Source organism: Salmo salar, unplaced genomic scaffold, assembly GCF_965601325.2.
Source record: "Salmo salar unplaced genomic scaffold, fSalSal1 ptg000360l, whole genome shotgun sequence".
Taxonomy (NCBI): domain Eukaryota; kingdom Metazoa; phylum Chordata; class Actinopteri; order Salmoniformes; family Salmonidae; genus Salmo; species Salmo salar.
Window position 1 is genome coordinate 1,255,460 of NW_027675360.1, and position 19,725 is coordinate 1,275,184.

Below are 19,725 nucleotides of genomic sequence, written 5' to 3' on the forward strand. Positions count from 1 at the left end.
TCTCTCCTCCTCAATGTCATGAACTAGACCAGGTACTGTTACAGCTGATCTCTCCTCCTCAATGTCATGAACTAGACCAGGTACTGTTACAGCTGATCTCTCCTCCTCAATGCCATGAACTAGACCAGGTACTGTGTTACAGCTGCTCTCTCCTCCTCAATGTCATGAACTAGACCAGGTACTGTTACAGCTGCTCTCTCCTCCTCAATGCCATGAACTAGACCAGGTACTGTGTTACAGCTGCTCTCTCCTCCTCAATGTCATGAACTAGACCAGGTACTGTGTTACAGCTGCTCTCTCCTCCTCAATGTCACGAACTAGACCAGGTACTGTGTTACAGCTTCTCTCTCCTCCTCAATGTCATGAACTAGACCAGGTACTGTTACAGCTACTCTCTCCTCCTCAATGTCATGAACTAGACCAGGTACTGTGTTACAGCTGCTCTCTCCTCCTCAATGTCACGAACTAGACCAGGTACTGTTACAGCTGCTCTCTCCTCCTCAATGTCATGAACTAGACCAGGTACTGTGTTACAGCTGCTCTCTCCTCCTCCATGTCATGAACTAGACCAGGTACTGTGTTACAGCTGCTCTCTCCTCCTCAATAACATGAACTAGACCAGGTACTGTGTTACAGCTGCTCTCTCCTCCTCAATGTCATGAACTAGACCAGGTACTGTTACAGCTGCTCTCTCCTCCTCAATGCCATGAACTAGACCAGGTACTGTGTTACAGCTGCTCTCTCCTCCTCAATGTCATGAACTAGACCAGGTACTGTGTTACAGCTGCTCTCTCCTCAATGTCATGAACTAGACCAGGTACTGTGTTACAGCTGCTCTCTCCTCCTCAATGCCATGAACTAGACCAGGTACTGTGTTACAGCTGCTCTCTCCTCCTCAATGTCATGAACTAGACCAGGTACTGTTACAGCTGCTCTCTCCTCCTCAATGCCATGAACTAGACCAGGTACTGTTACAGCTGCTCTCTCCTCCTCAATGTCATGAACTAGACCAGGTACTGTGTTACAGCTGCTCTCTCCTCCTCAATGCCATGAACTAGACCAGGTACTGTTACAGCTGCTCTCTCCTCCTCAATGTCATGAACTAGACCAGGTACTGTGTTACAGCTGCTCTCTCCTCCTCAATGCCATGAACTAGACCAGGTACTGTGTTACAGCTGCTCTCTCCTCCTCAATGCCATGAACTAGACCAGGTACTGTGTTACAGCTGCTCTCTCCTCCTCAATGTCATGAACTAGACCAGGTACTGTGTTACAGCTGCTCTCTCCTCCTCAATGTCATGAACTAGACCAGGTACTGTGTTACAGCTGCTCTCTCCTCCTCAATGTCATGAACTAGACCAGGTACTGTTACAGCTGCTCTCTCCTCCTCAATGTCATGAACTAGACCAGGTACTGTTACAGCTGCTCTCTCCTCCTCAATGTCATGAACTAGACCAGGTACTGTGTTACAGCTGCTCTCTCCTCCTCAATGTCATGAACTAGACCAGGTACTGTGTTACAGCTGCTCTCTCCTCCTCAATGTCATGAACTAGACCAGGTACTGTTACAGCTGCTCTCTCCTCCTCAATGTCATGAACTAGACCAGGTACTGTTACAGCTGCTCTCTCCTCCTCAATGTCATGAACTAGACCAGGTACTGTGTTACAGCTGCTCTCTCCTCCTCAATGTCATGAACTAGACCAGGTACTGTGTTACAGCTGCTCTCTCCTCCTCAATGTCATGAACTAGACCAGGTACTGTTACAGCTGCTCTCTCCTCCTCAATGTCATGAACTAGACCAGGTACTGTTACAGCTGCTCTCTCCTCCTCAATGTCATGAACTAGACCAGGTACTGTGTTACAGCTGCTCTCTCCTCCTCAATGTCATGAACTAGACCAGGTACTGTGTTACAGCTGCTCTCTCCTCCTCAATGTCATGAACTAGACCAGGTACTGTTACAGCGGCTCTCTCCTCCTCAATGTCATGAACTAGACCAGGTACTGTTACAGCTGCTCTCTCCTCCTCAATGTCATGAACTAGACCAGGTACTGTGTTACAGCTGCTCTCTCCTCCTCAATGTCATGAACTAGACCAGGTACTGTTACAGCTGCTCTCTCCTCCTCAATGTCATGAACTAGACCAGGTACTGTTACAGCTGCTCTCTCCTCCTCAATGCCATGAACTAGACCAGGTACTGTGTTACAGCTGCTCTCTCCTCCTCAATGTCATGAACTAGACCAGGTACTGTTACAGCTGCTCTCTCCTCCTCAATGCCATGAACTAGACCAGGTACTGTGTTACAGCTGCTCTCTCCTCCTCAATGCCATGAACTAGACCAGGTACTGTTACAGCTGCTCTCTCCTCCTCAATGCCATGAACTAGACCAGGTACTGTGTTACAGCTGCTCTCTCCTCCTCAATGTCATGAACTAGACCAGGTACTGTTACAGCTGCTCTCTCCTCCTCAATGCCATGAACTAGACCAGGTACTGTGTTACAGCTGCTCTCTCCTCCTCAATGTCATGAACTAGACCAGGTACTGTGTTACAGCTGCTCTCTCCTCCTCAATGCCATGAACTAGACCAGGTACTGTGTTACAGCTGCTCTCTCCTCCTCAATGCCATGAACTAGACCAGGTACTGTGTTACAGCTGCTCTCTCCTCCTCAATGCCATGAACTAGACCAGGTACTGTGTTACAGCTGCTCTCTCCTCCTCAATGTCATTAACTAGACCAGGTACTGTGTTACAGCTGCTCTCTCCTCCTCAATGTCATGAACTAGACCAGGTACTGTTACAGCTGATCTCTCCTCCTCAATGTCATGAACTAGACCAGGTACTGTTACAGCTGATCTCTCCTCCTCAATGCCATGAACTAGACCAGGTACTGTGTTACAGCTGCTCTCTCCTCCTCAATGTCATGAACTAGACCAGGTACTGTTACAGCTGCTCTCTCCTCCTCAATGCCATGAACTAGACCAGGTACTGTGTTACAGCTGCTCTCTCCTCCTCAATGTCATGAACTAGACCAGGTACTGTGTTACAGCTGCTCTCTCCTCCTCAATGTCACGAACTAGACCAGGTACTGTGTTACAGCTTCTCTCTCCTCCTCAATGTCATGAACTAGACCAGGTACTGTTACAGCTACTCTCTCCTCCTCAATGTCATGAACTAGACCAGGTACTGTGTTACAGCTGCTCTCTCCTCCTCAATGTCACGAACTAGACCAGGTACTGTTACAGCTGCTCTCTCCTCCTCAATGTCATGAACTAGACCAGGTACTGTGTTACAGCTGCTCTCTCCTCCTCCATGTCATGAACTAGACCAGGTACTGTGTTACAGCTGCTCTCTCCTCCTCAATAACATGAACTAGACCAGGTACTGTGTTACAGCTGCTCTCTCCTCCTCAATGTCATGAACTAGACCAGGTACTGTTACAGCTGCTCTCTCCTCCTCAATGCCATGAACTAGACCAGGTACTGTGTTACAGCTGCTCTCTCCTCCTCAATGTCATGAACTAGACCAGGTACTGTGTTACAGCTGCTCTCTCCTCAATGTCATGAACTAGACCAGGTACTGTGTTACAGCTGCTCTCTCCTCCTCAATGCCATGAACTAGACCAGGTACTGTGTTACAGCTGCTCTCTCCTCCTCAATGTCATGAACTAGACCAGGTACTGTTACAGCTGCTCTCTCCTCCTCAATGCCATGAACTAGACCAGGTACTGTTACAGCTGCTCTCTCCTCCTCAATGTCATGAACTAGACCAGGTACTGTGTTACAGCTGCTCTCTCCTCCTCAATGCCATGAACTAGACCAGGTACTGTTACAGCTGCTCTCTCCTCCTCAATGCCATGAACTAGACCAGGTACTGTGTTACAGCTGCTCTCTCCTCCTCAATGCCATGAACTAGACCAGGTACTGTGTTACAGCTGCTCTCTCCTCCTCAATGTCATGAACTAGACCAGGTACTGTGTTACAGCTGCTCTCTCCTCCTCAATGTCATGAACTAGACCAGGTACTGTGTTACAGCTGCTCTCTCCTCCTCAATGTCATGAACTAGACCAGGTACTGTTACAGCTGCTCTCTCCTCCTCAATGTCATGAACTAGACCAGGTACTGTTACAGCTGCTCTCTCCTCCTCAATGTCATGAACTAGACCAGGTACTGTGTTACAGCTGCTCTCTCCTCCTCAATGTCATGAACTAGACCAGGTACTGTGTTACAGCTGCTCTCTCCTCCTCAATGTCATGAACTAGACCAGGTACTGTTACAGCTGCTCTCTCCTCCTCAATGTCATGAACTAGACCAGGTACTGTTACAGCTGCTCTCTCCTCCTCAATGTCATGAACTAGACCAGGTACTGTGTTACAGCTGCTCTCTCCTCCTCAATGTCATGAACTAGACCAGGTACTGTTACAGCTGCTCTCTCCTCCTCAATGTCATGAACTAGACCAGGTACTGTTACAGCTGCTCTCTCCTCCTCAATGCCATGAACTAGACCAGGTACTGTGTTACAGCTGCTCTCTCCTCCTCAATGTCATGAACTAGACCAGGTACTGTTACAGCTGCTCTCTCCTCCTCAATGCCATGAACTAGACCAGGTACTGTGTTACAGCTGCTCTCTCCTCCTCAATGTCATGAACTAGACCAGGTACTGTGTTACAGCTGCTCTCTCCTCCTCAATGTCATGAACTAGACCAGGTACTGTGTTACAGCTGCTCTCTCCTCCTCAATGTCATGAACTAGACCAGGTACTGTTACAGCTGCTCTCTCCTCCTCAATGTCATGAACTAGACCAGGTACTGTTACAGCTGCTCTCTCCTCCTCAATGTCATGAACTAGACCAGGTACTGTGTTACAGCTGCTCTCTCCTCCTCAATGTCATGAACTAGACCAGGTACTGTTACAGCTGCTCTCTCCTCCTCAATGCCATGAACTAGACCAGGTACTGTGTTACAGCTGCTCTCTCCTCCTCAATGTCATGTACTAGACCAGGTGCTGTGTTACAGCTGCTCTCTCCTCCTCAATGTCATGAACTAGACCAGGTACTGTTACAGCTGCTCTCTCCTCCTCAATGCCATGAACTAGACCAGGTACTGTTACAGCTGCTCTCTCCTCCTCAATGTCATGAACTAGACCAGGTACTGTGTTACAGCTGCTCTCTCCTCCTCAATGCCATGAACTAGACCAGGTACTGTTACAGCTGCTCTCTCCTCCTCAATGTCATGAACTAGACCAGGTACTGTGTTACAGCTGCTCTCTCCTCCTCAATGCCATGAACTAGACCAGGTACTGTGTTACAGCTGCTCTCTCCTCCTCAATGCCATGAACTAGACCAGGTACTGTGTTACAGCTGCTCTCTCCTCCTCAATGTCATGAACTAGACCAGGTACTGTGTTACAGCTGCTCTCTCCTCCTCAATGTCATGAACTAGACCAGGTACTGTGTTACAGCTGCTCTCTCCTCCTCAATGTCATGAACTAGACCAGGTACTGTTACAGCTGCTCTCTCCTCCTCAATGTCATGAACTAGACCAGGTACTGTTACAGCTGCTCTCTCCTCCTCAATGTCATGAACTAGACCAGGTACTGTGTTACAGCTGCTCTCTCCTCCTCAATGTCATGAACTAGACCAGGTACTGTGTTACAGCTGCTCTCTCCTCCTCAATGTCATGAACTAGACCAGGTACTGTTACAGCTGCTCTCTCCTCCTCAATGTCATGAACTAGACCAGGTACTGTGTTACAGCTGCTCTCTCCTCCTCAATGTCATGAACTAGACCAGGTACTGTTACAGCTGCTCTCTCCTCCTCAATGTCATGAACTAGACCAGGTACTGTTACAGCTGCTCTCTCCTCCTCAATGCCATGAACTAGACCAGGTACTGTGTTACAGCTGCTCTCTCCTCCTCAATGTCATGAACTAGACCAGGTACTGTTACAGCTGCTCTCTCCTCCTCAATGCCATGAACTAGACCAGGTACTGTGTTACAGCTGCTCTCTCCTCCTCAATGTCATGAACTAGACCAGGTACTGTGTTACAGCTGCTCTCTCCTCCTCAATGTCATGAACTAGACCAGGTACTGTTACAGCTGCTCTCTCCTCCTCAATGTCATGAACTAGACCAGGTACTGTTACAGCTGCTCTCTCCTCCTCAATGTCATGAACTAGACCAGGTACTGTGTTACAGCTGCTCTCTCCTCCTCAATGTCATGAACTAGACCAGGTACTGTGTTACAGCTGCTCTCTCCTCCTCAATGTCATGAACTAGACCAGGTACTGTTACAGCTGCTCTCTCCTCCTCAATGCCATGAACTAGACCAGGTACTGTGTTACAGCTGCTCTCTCCTCCTCAATGTCATGAACTAGACCAGGTACTGTGTTACAGCTGCTCTCTCCTCCTCAATGTCATGAACTAGACCAGGTACTGTGTTACAGCTGCTCTCTCCTCCTCAATGTCATGAACTAGACCAGGTACTGTTACAGCTGCTCTCTCCTCCTCAATGTCATGAACTAGACCAGGTACTGTTACAGCTGATCTCTCCTCCTCAATGCCATGAACTAGACCAGGTACTGTGTTACAGCTGCTCTCTCCTCCTCAATGTCATGAACTAGACCAGGTACTGTTACAGCTGCTCTCTCCTCCTCAATGCCATGAACTAGACCAGGTACTGTGTTACAGCTGCTCTCTCCTCCTCAATGTCATGAACTAGACCAGGTACTGTGTTACAGCTGCTCTCTCCTCCTCAATGTCACGAACTAGACCAGGTACTGTGTTACAGCTTCTCTCTCCTCCTCAATGTCATGAACTAGACCAGGTACTGTTACAGCTACTCTCTCCTCCTCAATGTCATGAACTAGACCAGGTACTGTGTTACAGCTGCTCTCTCCTCCTCCATGTCATGAACTAGACCAGGTACTGTGTTACAGCTGCTCTCTCCTCCTCAATAACATGACCTAGACCAGGTACTGTGTTACAGCTGCTCTCTCCTCCTCAATGTCATGAACTAGACCAGGTACTGTTACAGCTGCTCTCTCCTCCTCAATGCCATGAACTAGACCAGGTACTGTGTTACAGCTGCTCTCTCCTCCTCAATGTCATGAACTAGACCAGGTACTGTGTTACAGCTGCTCTCTCCTCAATGTCATGAACTAGACCAGGTACTGTGTTACAGCTGCTCTCTCCTCCTCAATGCCATGAACTAGACCAGGTACTGTGTTACAGCTGCTCTCTCCTCCTCAATGTCATGAACTAGACCAGGTACTGTTACAGCTGCTCTCTCCTCCTCAATGCCATGAACTAGACCAGGTACTGTTACAGCTGCTCTCTCCTCCTCAATGTCATGAACTAGACCAGGTACTGTGTTACAGCTGCTCTCTCCTCCTCAATGCCATGAACTAGACCAGGTACTGTTACAGCTGCTCTCTCCTCCTCAATGTCATGAACTAGACCAGGTACTGTGTTACAGCTGCTCTCTCCTCCTCAATGCCATGAACTAGACCAGGTACTGTGTTACAGCTGCTCTCTCCTCCTCAATGTCATGAACTAGACCAGGTACTGTGTTACAGCTGCTCTCTCCTCCTCAATGTCATGAACTAGACCAGGTACTGTGTTACAGCTGCTCTATCCTCCTCAATGTCATGAACTAGACCAGGTACTGTGTTACAGCTGCTCTCTCCTCCTCAATGTCATGAACTAGACCAGGTACTGTGTTACAGCTGCTCTCTCCTCCTCAATGTCATGAACTAGACCAGGTACTGTTACAGCTGCTCTCTCCTCCTCAATGTCATGAACTAGACCAGGTACTGTTACAGCTGCTCTCTCCTCCTCAATGTCATGAACTAGACCAGGTACTGTGTTACAGCTGCTCTCTCCTCCTCAATGTCATGAACTAGACCAGGTACTGTGTTACAGCTGCTCTCTCCTCCTCAATGTCATGAACTAGACCAGGTACTGTGTTACAGCTGCTCTCTCCTCCTCAATGTCATGAACTAGACCAGGTACTGTGTTACAGCTGCTCTCTCCTCCTCAATGTCATGAACTAGACCAGGTACTGTTACAGCTGCTCTCTCCTCCTCAATGTCATGAACTAGACCAGGTACTGTTACAGCTGCTCTCTCCTCCTCAATGTCATGAATTAGACCAGGTACTGTGTTACAGCTGCTCTCTCCTCCTCAATGTCATGAACTAGACCAGGTACTGTTACAGCTGCTCTCTCCTCCTCAATGTCATGAACTAGACCAGGTACTGTTACAGCTGCTCTCTCCTCCTCAATGCCATGAACTAGACCAGGTACTGTGTTACAGCTGCTCTCTCCTCCTCAATGTCATGAACTAGACCAGGTACTGTTACAGCTGCTCTCTCCTCCTCAATGCCATGAACTAGACCAGGTACTGTGTTACAGCTGCTCTCTCCTCCTCAATGTCATGAACTAGACCAGGTACTGTGTTACAGCTGCTCTCTCCTCCTCAATGTCATGAACTAGACCAGGTACTGTGTTACAGCTGCTCTCTCCTCCTCAATGTCATGAACTAGACCAGGTACTGTGTTACAGCTGCTCTCTCTCCTCAATGCCATGAACTAGACCAGGTACTGTGTTACAGCTGCTCTCTCCTCCTCAATGTCATGAACGAGACCAGGTACTGTGTTACAGCTGCTCTCTCCTCCTCAATGTCATGAACTAGACCAGGTACTGTGTTACAGCTGCTCTCTCCTCCTCAATGTCATGAACTAGACCAGGTACTGTGTTACAGCTGCTCTCTCCTCCTCAATGTCACGAACTAGACCAGGTACTGTGTTACAGCTGCTCTCTCCTCCTCAATGTCATGAACTAGACCAGGTACTGTTACAGCTGCTCTCTCCTCCTCAATGTCATGAACTAGACCAGGTACTGTGTTACAGCTGCTCTCTCCTCCTCAATGTCACGAACTAGACCAGGTACTGTTACAGCTGCTCTCTCCTCCTCAATGTCATGAACTAGACCAGGTACTGTGTTACAGCTGCTCTCTCCTCCTCCATGTCATGAACTAGACCAGGTACTGTGTTACAGCTGCTCTCTCCTCCTCAATGCCATGAACTAGACCAGGTACTGTGTTACAGCTGCTCTCTCCTCCTCAATGTCATGAACTAGACCAGGTACTGTTACAGCTGCTTTCTCCTCCTCAATGCCATGAACTAGACCAGGTACTGTGTTACAGCTGCTCTCTCCTCCTCAATGTCATGAACTAGACCAGGTACTGTGTTACAGCTGCTCTCTCCTCAATGTCATGAACTAGACCAGGTACTGTGTTACAGCTGCTCTCTCCTCCTCAATGCCATGAACTAGACCAGGTACTGTGTTACAGCTGCTCTCTCCTCCTCAATGTCATGAACTAGACCAGGTACTGTTACAGCTGCTCTCTCCTCCTCAATGCCATGAACTAGACCAGGTACTGTTACAGCTGCTCTCTCCTCCTCAATGTCATGAACTAGACCAGGTACTGTGTTACAGCTGCTCTCTCCTCCTCAATGCCATGAACTAGACCAGGTACTGTTACAGCTGCTCTCTCCTCCTCAATGTCATGAACTAGACCAGGTACTGTGTTACAGCTGCTCTCTCCTCCTCAATGCCATGAACTAGACCAGGTACTGTGTTACAGCTGCTCTCTCCTCCTCAATGCCATGAACTAGACCAGGTACTGTGTTACAGCTGCTCTCTCCTCCTCAATGTCATGTACTAGACCAGGTGCTGTGTTACAGCTGCTCTCTCCTCCTCAATGCCATGAACTAGACCAGGTACTGTGTTACAGCTGCTCTCTCCTCCTCAATGTCATGAACTAGACCAGGTACTGTGTTACAGCTGCTCTCTCCTCCTCAATGTCATGAACTAGACCAGGTACTGTGTTACAGCTGCTCTCTCCTCCTCAATGCCATGAACTAGACCAGGTACTGTGTTACAGCTGCTTTCTACTCCTCAATGTCATGAACTAGACCAGGTACTGTGTTACAGCTGCTCTCTCCTCCTCAATGTCATGAACTAGACCAGGTACTGTGTTACAGCTGCTCTCTCCTCCTCAATGTCACTAACTAGACCAGGTACTGTTACAGCTGCTCTCTCCTCCTCAATGTCATGAACTAGACCAGGTACTGTGTTACAGCTGCTCTCTCCTCCTCAATGCCATGAACTAGACCAGGTACTGTGTTACAGCTGCTCTCTCCTCCTCAATGCCATGAACTAGACCAGGTACTGTGTTACAGCTGCTCTCTCCTCCTCAATGTCATGTACTAGACCAGGTGCTGTGTTACAGCTGCTCTCTCCTCCTCAATGCCATGAACTAGACCAGGTACTGTGTTACAGCTGCTCTCTCCTCCTCAATGTCATGAACTAGACCAGGTACTGTGTTACAGCTGCTCTCTCCTCCTCAATGTCATGAACTAGACCAGGTACTGTTACAGCTGCTCTCTCCTCCTCAATGTCATGAACTAGACCAGGTACTGTTACAGCTGCTCTCTCCTCCTCAATGTCATGAACTAGACCAGGTACTGTGTTACAGCTGCTCTCTCCTCCTCAATGTCATGAACTAGACCAGGTACTGTGTTACAGCTGCTCTCTCCTCCTCAATGTCATGAACTAGACCAGGTACTGTGTTACAGCTGCTCTCTCCTCCTCAATGTCATGAACTAGACCAGGTACTGTGTTACAGCTGCTCTCTCCTCCTCAATGTCATGAACTAGACCAGGTACTGTTACAGCTGCTCTCTCCTCCTCAATGTCATGAACTAGACCAGGTACTGTTACAGCTGCTCTCTCCTCCTCAATGTCATGAACTAGACCAGGTACTGTGTTACAGCTGCTCTCTCCTCCTCAATGTCATGAACTAGACCAGGTACTGTTACAGCTGCTCTCTCCTCCTCAATGTCATGAACTAGACCAGGTACTGTTACAGCTGCTCTCTCCTCCTCAATGCCATGAACTAGACCAGGTACTGTGTTACAGCTGCTCTCTCCTCCTCAATGTCATGAACTAGACCAGGTACTGTTACAGCTGCTCTCTCCTCCTCAATGCCATGAACTAGACCAGGTACTGTGTTACAGCTGCTCTCTCCTCCTCAATGTCATGAACTAGACCAGGTACTGTGTTACAGCTGCTCTCTCCTCCTCAATGTCATGAACTAGACCAGGTACTGTGTTACAGCTGCTCTCTCCTCCTCAATGTCATGAACTAGACCAGGTACTGTGTTACAGCTGCTCTCTCTCCTCAATGCCATGAACTAGACCAGGTACTGTGTTACAGCTGCTCTCTCCTCCTCAATGTCATGAACGAGACCAGGTACTGTGTTACAGCTGCTCTCTCCTCCTCAATGTCATGAACTAGACCAGGTACTGTGTTACAGCTGCTCTCTCCTCCTCAATGTCATGAACTAGACCAGGTACTGTGTTACAGCTGCTCTCTCCTCCTCAATGTCACGAACTAGACCAGGTACTGTGTTACAGCTGCTCTCTCCTCCTCAATGTCATGAACTAGACCAGGTACTGTTACAGCTGCTCTCTCCTCCTCAATGTCATGAACTAGACCAGGTACTGTGTTACAGCTGCTCTCTCCTCCTCAATGTCACGAACTAGACCAGGTACTGTTACAGCTGCTCTCTCCTCCTCAATGTCATGAACTAGACCAGGTACTGTGTTACAGCTGCTCTCTCCTCCTCCATGTCATGAACTAGACCAGGTACTGTGTTACAGCTGCTCTCTCCTCCTCAATGCCATGAACTAGACCAGGTACTGTGTTACAGCTGCTCTCTCCTCCTCAATGTCATGAACTAGACCAGGTACTGTTACAGCTGCTTTCTCCTCCTCAATGCCATGAACTAGACCAGGTACTGTGTTACAGCTGCTCTCTCCTCCTCAATGTCATGAACTAGACCAGGTACTGTGTTACAGCTGCTCTCTCCTCAATGTCATGAACAAGACCAGGTACTGTGTTACAGCTGCTCTCTCCTCCTCAATGCCATGAACTAGACCAGGTACTGTGTTACAGCTGCTCTCTCCTCCTCAATGTCATGAACTAGACCAGGTACTGTTACAGCTGCTCTCTCCTCCTCAATGCCATGAACTAGACCAGGTACTGTTACAGCTGCTCTCTCCCCCTCAATGTCATGAACTAGACCAGGTACTGTGTTACAGCTGCTCTCTCCTCCTCAATGCCATGAACTAGACCAGGTACTGTTACAGCTGCTCTCTCCTCCTCAATGTCATGAACTAGACCAGGTACTGTGTTACAGCTGCTCTCTCCTCCTCAATGCCATGAACTAGACCAGGTACTGTGTTACAGCTGCTCTCTCCTCCTCAATGCCATGAACTAGACCAGGTACTGTGTTACAGCTGCTCTCTCCTCCTCAATGTCATGTACTAGACCAGGTGCTGTGTTACAGCTGCTCTCTCCTCCTCAATGCCATGAACTAGACCAGGTACTGTGTTACAGCTGCTCTCTCCTCCTCAATGTCATGAACTAGACCAGGTACTGTGTTACAGCTGCTCTCTCCTCCTCAATGTCATGAACTAGACCAGGTACTGTGTTACAGCTGCTCTCTCCTCCTCAATGCCATGAACTAGACCAGGTACTGTGTTACAGCTGCTTTCTACTCCTCAATGTCATGAACTAGAGCAGGTACTGTGTTACAGCTGCTCTCTCCTCCTCAATGTCATGAACTAGACCAGGTACTGTGTTACAGCTGCTCTCTCCTCCTCAATGTCACTAACTAGACCAGGTACTGTTACAGCTGCTCTCTCCTCCTCAATGTCATGAACTAGACCAGGTACTGTGTTACAGCTGCTCTCTCCTCCTCAATGTCATGAACTAGACCAGGTACTGTGTTACAGCTGCTCTCTCCTCCTCAATGCCATGAACTAGACCAGGTACTGTGTTACAGCTGCTCTCTCCTCCTCAATGTCATGTACTAGACCAGGTGCTGTGTTACAGCTGCTCTCTCCTCCTCAATGTCATGAACTAGACCAGGTGCTGTGTTACAGCTGCTCTCTCCTCCAAAGTGAAGGGGTCTGAATACTTAACAAATGCATTGTAAACCGCTGGCAGAGTTTTCTATCATTGGCAGTTTTGTACACTGTCATGTGATACGTGGTATAGAAAAGTCCAATCTTAGGAGAGTACATGGGAGGCACTATACTGTGTGTCTGCATGTGTCTATCTGGTCAAAACCACTGATACAGGAGCCCCTCCACCCTCTGGTGGCATGGATCATGTCTACAGAGAAACCTAGATTCAAATACTTAGATTTGTGTGTATTGGGTCTATGTCGTGATATTGTTAGATATTAATTGTTAGATATTACTGTACTGTCGGAGCTAGAAACACAAGCATTTCACTACACCTGCAATAATATCTGCTAAACACGTGTATGTGACCAATAAAATGTGATTTGATTTGAAATAAACGTCCTATTTATCAAAGGTGCTTTTGGTTGGGGTCAAAATGACTCCAAAGGATTTTAATTTGTTAAAAGTCCATATTGACATAGAAACACTAAACCATGATTTAGATTTATTAAGAACAAGTTGATTGACAAAGTCATGAAGAATTGAATAAACTACATTTTGGCTATGATAAAAGATATGCCTCTGGGGTCAAAATGATCCATGTCAGAAGTATGGTTCAAAGCAAATATGTAGTGGGTTTAAAGTTTGTTTTAATTTCTCACTCATTAAAAACTAATCAATCAACACATGCTTCTCTTTGAACGACTTAATATAATATTAAACTTTTATGAAATAAATGAAAAATAAACGTTTGGTTCCTCAACTGCGTTGCCCAGTCCAGTCAGCAGATGGCGATGTGCGTCTTTTAGGTTCAGGCGATGCTGCCAGTGTGACGTATAATCTAGTGGACGGGACGCTCCTTCAACAACAACAGCTAGTCAGACACGTCGGTAGCTTTCTAACAAACATAGCTACAACATTCACGCTCTTTACACTGTTTTGGTGTATATTAGTCGCTGTGTATTAAACACACTTCTGTCGTATGTACTTGTTGGCCCATTTAATGATATATTTACGTTGTTTGTCAGCTAGCTGGTTTGCTAAGTTAGCTTAGAACTAAGCTAGTCGCTAATGCTAACATACCGACCATGAGTTCACTAAGCTACTCTCCTCCTGATAAAGAAGAGGAGGTCTGCTGGACGGAGAAAGAAGCTCTAGTGAAAGAGGAGGAGGAAGAGAAAGATGTTACAATACAAAAACAAGTAGAAGGTGAGGCTGTTACCGTGAAAGAAGAAGAGAAAGACGCGTTCAGAGTGAAAGAGGAGGAGGATGTTACAGTAAAAGAAGAAGAGAAAGAGGAGGCAGTTTTTGGAGTGAAAGAGGAGGAGGGGGAGATGACTGTCACTTGGGGGAAGAAGAGGAGGTTGGAGATCTGTTTAACACCAGTAAGTACCGTCTCTGCAGTCGTTGAACCAATATGCAGTAAAGGGGTTCTACACTTTAATGTTGTTCTGTAGGAATGGCTGAAGCTACACTGTAACGTGTAGAACATCAAGAGTGGACCATCAACAAAACGTTAACAATTGATCAAATGCATCCAATGACAATGCCTGAAATACTGTAGTCCTCAATATCTCCTATTAGATTAGCCCAAGATGTTATCTTAAAGGGGCAATCAGCAGTTGTTACATCCATTTGGGGACTTATACATTAATGATATGTACCCATCTGTTTCTTGAAGAAATCACTTATAAATGCCTCATGAGCTTAGTTCAACTGTCGTACCCCATCAGAACCCAAAATATAAGCTTTTATTTACTCCAATGTTTGTCAGTAAATATAAACAAACACTGTATATCCTCAAAACATGGTTAAAACTAGAATGTTGATATCATGGATGGTTACATTTCTCCAGCCCCATCCCTCAGCTTGTTACCGAAACGGGCAGGGAGTACGCTTTGTTATTGTTTCTACTGCTGATTGCTGCCCCCGTTACTCCTCAAGGTCCAAGGACTGAATGTTATTTTCAGAGGTAGACTGGCTCTGGCAGCTAAAATAGTCAAATAATCCATCTAAATGTGAATCGATTCTCAATTGCGATACGTTTCTAGAAACATAAATCGCTGTACTTTCATATCAATTCAGAATAATTTCACACAATACTTAAATATCACATCAAAATTATTTGAAATAATACTTTCATATCACATCAATTATTTCAAATACTTTCACATCAAAATTATTTCAAATAATACTTTCATATCACATCAAAATTGTTTAAAATACTTTCACATCAAAATAATTTCACACAATACTTTCATATCACATCAAAATAGGTAACCTGTCGCGATGCCCCAAACATTGAATGCAAGTCAATTTATAACATTTTTGACATGTGTTTTTCTGGATTATTTTGTTATTCTGTCTCTCACTGTTCAAATAAAACTACCATTAAAATTATAGACTGATCATTTCTTTGTCAGTGGGCAAATGTACAAAATCAGCAGGGGATCAAATACTTTTTTCCCTCACTGTAACTCCCAATCACGGCCAGTTGTGACACAGCCTGGACTCGAACCAGGGTGTCTGTAGTGACGCCTCAAGCACTGAGATACAGTGTTTTAGACCGCTGCACCACTCAGAGGCCCCAAAATCATGTTCTAGTGCTGTCCCCAAAATCATGTTATAGTGCTGTCCCCAACATCATGTTCTAGTGCTGTCCCCAACATCATGTTCTAGTGCTGTCCCCAACATCATGTTCTAGTGCTGTCCCCAACATCATGTTCTAGTGCTGTCCCCACCATCATGTTCTAGTGCTGTCCCCACCATCATGTTCTAGTGCTGTCCCCAACATCATGTTCTAGTGCTGTCCCCAACATCATGTTCTAGTGCTGTCCCCAACATCATGTTCTAGTGCTGTCCCCACCTAAAATACATCTTGGTCAACCAAGAGTCATCTGTTCTTTCTACCAATCGATTGGTTGAAATGTTATGTATATTTTTCCATATATAGACACAACCCATGTGTTTTAATAAAATCAACTATATGTACTGAACTGGTCTGATGCTTTAAGCACACTGTTTGACCAAATAATTAAGACAGACAAATGACTCGAGGGATGACTCGAACCTTTTCCATTTCGAGTGGCAATTTATCTGACCATTTCTACTGATCTGGTGCCAGTTAGGATTTTCATATGCACATTTTCATGGAAGATTTTAAAATCATTGTCTGTGATTAATCTACATTCTATCTAAATCTAAAAGAAAATTATACAAATCTAAAAGGAATTTTTATTGCCAACTATGTAAAAATAACCTACATAAAGCCAACAAATAAAAACATTGCAGCCTGCAGGTAATAAATATCCTATAAATCACTTTGGCTGCACATGGCCTGTCTACAACGAACTTAAAACATATCAACTATCAACTGGGTCCTCCTAAACTTGTGATAGCAAGCTTGCAACATTGTATAAAATATTCTGGGCCCTCAGAGTTTCCCGGCCAGTGAGTTTGGGACAGACACAGCTGTAGGCTATTTGTTCAAAGGATAAGAAGTAATCAGGTATTTTATGACATTTCCACAGGATCAGAGAATTACATTTGTCCCTTTAATGCTGAGTGGTTATCGAAAGGGTGAGAGCTGGAAATATATTTTTTAAATACTTTGAGGAACTATTCTCATTTGCAATTGATTTTGATTAGACTTTGTTTACTTGCTTTTTGATGTGAAGAAAAAAATTACTGTTATTGTTTGTTAAACACTTAGTGTACAAACCCTCATTGTCAGGCTGATGGAAAAGCTAGCCAAGGAGCATTTTACTGGTTGAAGTGTTTTTTAAGTATAAAGCAGTTGATTTGCGACAATAACACAAACATATTAAGCAGGAGATTCAAGCGAGCCTTACAATTATAATCCAAAAGTAATGTGAAATGCACTCATAAGCAACCTGCAAATGGAGGCTATTTTTGCTGTCAGCCTATGAGAACTCCCCTGAGTTTTCCCCCACGGTGGTGAATTAGTAAATAGACACAGAGCTTAATGTGAGTTTCCTTGAGTAGCACTCCTGATCTTGTGCTAAAATCTTTGCTCACCATTTTTGCTCCATGCAGATATACTACATCCATAACTAGTGGTTTCCTCATTACCAGATATACTACATCCGTAACTAGTGGTTTCCTTATTACCAGATATACTACATCCATAACTAGTGGTTTCCTCATTACCAGATATACTACATCCATAACTAGTGGTTTCCTCATTACCAGATATACTACATCCATAACTAGCCGTTTCCTCATTAGCAGGGATGAGTTTCTGCAACCAAATTGTGTGCTTTGCCCTCGTGCCGCAATTTTAGCAAACACAGAAAGGGGCCTATATTGGAGACCAAAGTCGTCTGGCACATTGCTTAGGGTTTCAACAACTTTAATAATTTCTTTCTAGCCTACAATCATCGGTTTTACTACTAATGTGAAAACAAGACAAAATATGACTATTCTTGCTCATTTTAAGACAATTGTTAAATCATGTTAACATTCATTACAGACGTCAATTGTTGTATAACATCATGGCTACGCTGTTGGCATCACCTTTTACAGTGGATTTCTGCTGTTGTGGGCCTTTAAATCATCTGTCTGACTTTGTTGTTCACACAGGAGAGAGACGGGACTATCGTGGATCCTCTGGGGAGCCTCAACAACCTCATGATGCTGACGAGGCAGAGAAGAGTCTCTCCACATCAGAACACCTCAAGAAACACCTGCAGAGATCCACAGGGAAGAGAACTCACTGCTGCTCTGACTGTGGGAAGAGATTCACCTCATCAGGCATTAAAATTCATCAGAGAATCCACACAGGAGAGACATCTTATAGCTGTGGTCAATGTGGGAAGAGTTTTGTTCAATCTGGCCAGCTGACATTACACCAGAGAACACACACAGGAGAGAAATCTTATATCTGTGATCAATGTGGGAAGAGTTTTAGTAAGTCTGGCTCTCTGACTTTACACCAGAGAACACACACAGGAGAGAAACCATATAGCTGTGGTCAATGTGGGAAGAGTTTTGCTGCACCTAGCACTCTCACTCGACACCAGAGAACGCACACAGGAGAGAAACCTTGTAGCTGTGATCAGTGTGGGAAGCGTTTTGGTCGATCTGGAGATCTGACAGTGCACCAGAGAACACACACAGGAGAGAAACCTTATAGCTGTGATCAATGTGGGAAGAGTTTTAGTAAGTCTGGCTCTCTGACTTTACACCAGAGAACCCACACAGGAGAGAAATCTTATAGCTGTGGTCAATGTGGGAAGAGGTTTTAGTATGTCTGGCTCTCTGACTTTACACCAGAGAACACACACAGGAGAGAAACCTTATAGCTGTGATCAATGTGGGAAGGGTTTTAGTATGTCTGGCTCTCTGACTTTACACCAGAGAACACACACAGGAGAGAAACCTTATAGCTGTGGTCAATGTGGGAAGAGTTTTGCTGCATCTAGCACGCTGACTCTACACCAGAGAATACACACAGGAGAGAAACCTTATAGCTGTGATCAGTGTGGGAAGAGTTATGGTCGATCTGGAGAGCTGACAGTGCACCAGAGAATACACACAGGAGAGAAACCTTATAGCTGTGATCAATGTGGGAAGAGTTTTAGTAAGTCTGGCTCTCTGACTTTACACCAGAGAACACACACAGGAGAGAAACCTTTTAGCTGTGATCAGTGTGGGAAGAGTTTTGGTCGATCTGGAGAGCTGACAGTGCACCAGAGAATACACACAGGAGAGAAACCTTATAGCTGTGATCAATGTGGGAAGAGTTTTGGTCGATCTGGAGAGCTGACAGTGCACCAGAGAATACACACAGGAGAGAAACCTTTTAGCTGTAATCATTGTGGGAAGAGTTTTGGTCGATCTGGAGAGCTGACAGTACACAAGAGAACACACACAGCCTTATAGCTGTGACCAGAGATAATCTGATAAAAGACCTCTGATCAAATATCAGAAAATACATGAAGGAGTTGTTAAATGATATCAATATATTTTAATGATGTCACAATGTAGAATGTTTTAACATTGTAGTAGGAGTATTTTAATGATGTCACAATGTAGAATGTTTTAACATTGTAGGAGTATTTTAATGATGTCACAATGTAGAACCCTAAACGTTTGTCCCCTGTTCTATTGATTTCAACATGATATGGATATTAGCCTCAGGGGGAAAATCCAGGCTCTGAAATGGAAGAGTTACTATTTATGTGATTTAACAAAAAGTGACTAACAAAAAAAGAGCTGTGTTACATTTACAGCATTGGTGACCCACTTGAATCAAAATGTAGCCAGCTGTTTTCTACCAGTTGTCCTCTAACCAGGGATGTACACATTATTCCCAGATTCCGTGTGGTTTTTGAGCTGTTAGTTTTAACAGGACGTGCAACCTCATCTCCCTCCTCTCGCACAATTGATTTCAACATGATATCGATGAGTGATGACAAATAAGTGTTATGTTCCTTTGTTTAGGGACCCCTAAATTTAAATGCATCACTCCAAAATGTAGCTGACTGTCTTCTGCAGGTTGTCCTCTAACCAGTGAGGTAAAATATATCTCCATTTCCATGTGTTTTGTTGTGTTAGTTTCAGGAGCAGGTTCAACCTGATTTCCCCCCAAATGGATATAAGATTTGTGTTTTGTGTTTAGGCAGTGCGTTGCCATGGATCAGAATTTATTTTGACTGCACGTTTTTCCGTATTGGAG

At 45.4% G+C, this 19,725-nt stretch overlaps 1 pseudogene; it reads left to right on the forward strand.

The window, feature by feature from the left end:
- The first annotated feature begins 15,314 nt into the window (after window positions 1-15,314).
- LOC145875828 (uncharacterized) lies at window positions 15,315-19,413 on the forward strand (annotated as a pseudogene).
- Window positions 19,414-19,725: the final 312 nt, after the last annotated feature.